Below are 2,500 nucleotides of genomic sequence, written 5' to 3' on the forward strand. Positions count from 1 at the left end.
GACATTCCCCCTGGAGTAACTGAGGGCTAAGTGCCTTACTCAAGGACACACTAGTGGTGGTGTTCCCAGGTCTTACTCAAGGACACACTAGTGGTGGTGTTTCCCAGGTCTTACTCAAGGACACACTAGTGGTGGTGTTCCCAGGTCTTACTCAAGGGCACACTAGTGGTGGTGTTCCCAGGTCTTACTCAAGGGACCACACTAGTGGTGGTGTTCCCAGGTCTTAGACTCAAGGACACACTAGTGGTGGTTGTTCCCAGGTCTTACTCAAGGACACACTAGTGGTGGTGTTCCCAGGTCTTACTCAAGGACACACTAAGTGGTGGTGTTCCCAGGTCTTACTCAAGGACACACTAGTGGTGGTGTTCCCAGGTCTTACTCCAGGACACACTAGTGGTGGTGTTTCCCAGGTCTTACTCAAGGACACACTAGTGGTGGTGTTCCCAGGTCTTACTCAAGGACACACTAGTGGTGGTGTTCCCAGGTGGGGGATTTGAAACTCACAACCTTCTGATCACCAGTCTAACTCACTATCCACTAGACCAGACCCACCCACTACTACCCCTCTCTCTTGGTTGTAACGTGGTTGAAACGTGGTTGCCGTGGAGTTTTTCTCTGCAACGTTCTAGAACTGAGCGGCCGTGGGGTCTGAGATCTGAACTGCTCCCTAGGCTCCTCCCCCTCCTCTCCCTAGGCTCCTCCCCCTCCTCTCCCTAGGCTCCTCCCCCTCCGACTTCGGGAGGCGACGGTCTAATAGTCGATGCCCTGATCCTCGTCGTCATAGCGACTGCTGTACTGGTGCTGTTGGTACTCTCCCCTGTAACCCCCCTCTTCCTCCCCCCTCCTCCCCCTCCTCCCCTTCTTCCTCCTCTCCTCCGTTGTCGTCGTCATGGCGATACCGGCGAAATTCGTCGGCCTGGTAGTCGCCGTTGTCGCCGACAACGCCATCCTCGCTGACCTACCGACCCTCCTCCACCTCCTCCTCCGTTGGTGGTGACGGCGGCGGTGACGGGGGGGGGGGAGGCCGTTTCCGTGGCGACTGCGGGAGGAGGAGGAGGAGGAGGGGGGCGGCAGAGGAGGAGGGGGGGAGTGGGAGGCGGGGGAGGAGGTGTTGGGGGGAGGTGGGGGGGAGGAGGGTGTTGGGGGAGGACGGGGGGAGGTGGGGAGGTGCAGTACTTGGGGTCGTACACCTGCCGCCCCAGGCCGTAGACGCTCATGCCGGCCTGAGACGCCATCTTGTTTGGTGCCCATCTGCAGGGAGACGGAGGAGCTGTCTGCATGGGGGGGCGGAGCCACCTTGTGGTCGAACACGCCACGCCTGGTCCCCCGGGCACGACATGCCCGCCTGGGGGGAGGGGGGAGGGGGGAGGGAGGGACAGGGGGAGGGAGGGAGGAGGGGGGGGGGGGGAGGGAGGGAGGGAGGGAGGGGGGGGGGGAGGGAGGGGACGTGGTTAAACGCGACACAGTCTGGTGAAAGGGGGTAACAAGGTAGCTTCTATTTGAAACACGGAAATCTCTCCTCCCTCCCCTTCTCCCTCCCCTCCCTCCCCCCTCCCTCTCGCCCCCCCCTCCCTCCCTCCCCCCCCCCCTCCCTCCCTCCCCCTCCCCCTCTCCCTCCCTCCCTCCCTCCCCCTCCCCCCCCCCCCCCCCCCTCCCTCCTACCCTGGCTGGCCCCCTTGTTGGAGCCCATCTGCAGGCTGATGGTGGTCTGGTCGTAGGGCCGGTCAGTCTGGGCCTTGGGGTCGTACAGGTGCCGTCTGGTGCCGTAGGCCGTCATACCTGACTGACTGGCACACTTGTTGGTCCCCATCTACCCAGAGAGACAGACAGACAGGTCAGAGAGACAGACAGGTCAGAGAGAGACAGAGAGAGAGGTCAGAGAGAGACAGAGAGAGAGACAGAGAGGTCAGAGAGAGACAGACAGGTCAGAGAGAGACAGACAGGGTCAGAGAGAGACAGACAGGTCAGAGACAGACAGACAGACAGACAGAGAGACAGACAGACAGAGAGACAGACAGAAAGACAGGTCAGAGACAGACAGACAGGGTCAGAGAGAGGACACACAGACAGACAGACAGACAGACATGGTCAGAGAGAGACAGACAGACAGACAGACAGACAGGGACAGAGAGAGACACACAGACAGACAGACAGGGACAGAGAGAGACACACAGACAGACAGACAGGTCAGAGAGAGACAGACAGACAGACAGACAGGGTCAGAGAGAGACAAGTCAAGTCAAGTCAACTTTATTTGTATAGCACCTTACGTACAGCAATGCTGAGCCAAAGTGCTTCACAGTAAAAATAGATAAAATGCAGGAAACAAGCAAGCACAATGCACACAACACAATGCAACACAAAACATGGCAAAATCACGAGAAAAATCACGAGAAGACAAAAAGGACCAAAACAATAAAACAATAAGACAATAAGAGCCAGGGACCTACAACAAAACCCACAAAATAATAAAAGCCAGGGACCAATAGCTAGGTGGGGG

At 58.1% G+C, this 2,500-nt stretch overlaps 1 pseudogene across 1 annotated transcript in view; it reads right to left on the minus strand.

Annotated features, from left to right (window-relative positions):
• Positions 1-1,151: 1,151 nt before the first annotated feature.
• The window catches only part of LOC308175156 (calponin-1-like), a 12,617-nt pseudogene continuing 11,268 nt past the window's right edge, over positions 1,152-2,500 (minus strand). The window contains exons 5-6 of the transcript in view: positions 1,663-1,810; positions 1,152-1,345 (exon numbers count right to left, since the gene is read on the minus strand). The product of the transcript in view is annotated as a calponin-1-like (transcript). The remainder of the gene's footprint in view (positions 1,346-1,662; positions 1,811-2,500) is intronic.

This window comes from Nansenia antarctica (genome assembly GCF_963989245.1).
Source record: "Nansenia antarctica genome assembly, contig: SCAFFOLD_987, whole genome shotgun sequence".
Taxonomy (NCBI): domain Eukaryota; kingdom Metazoa; phylum Chordata; class Actinopteri; order Argentiniformes; family Microstomatidae; genus Nansenia; species Nansenia antarctica.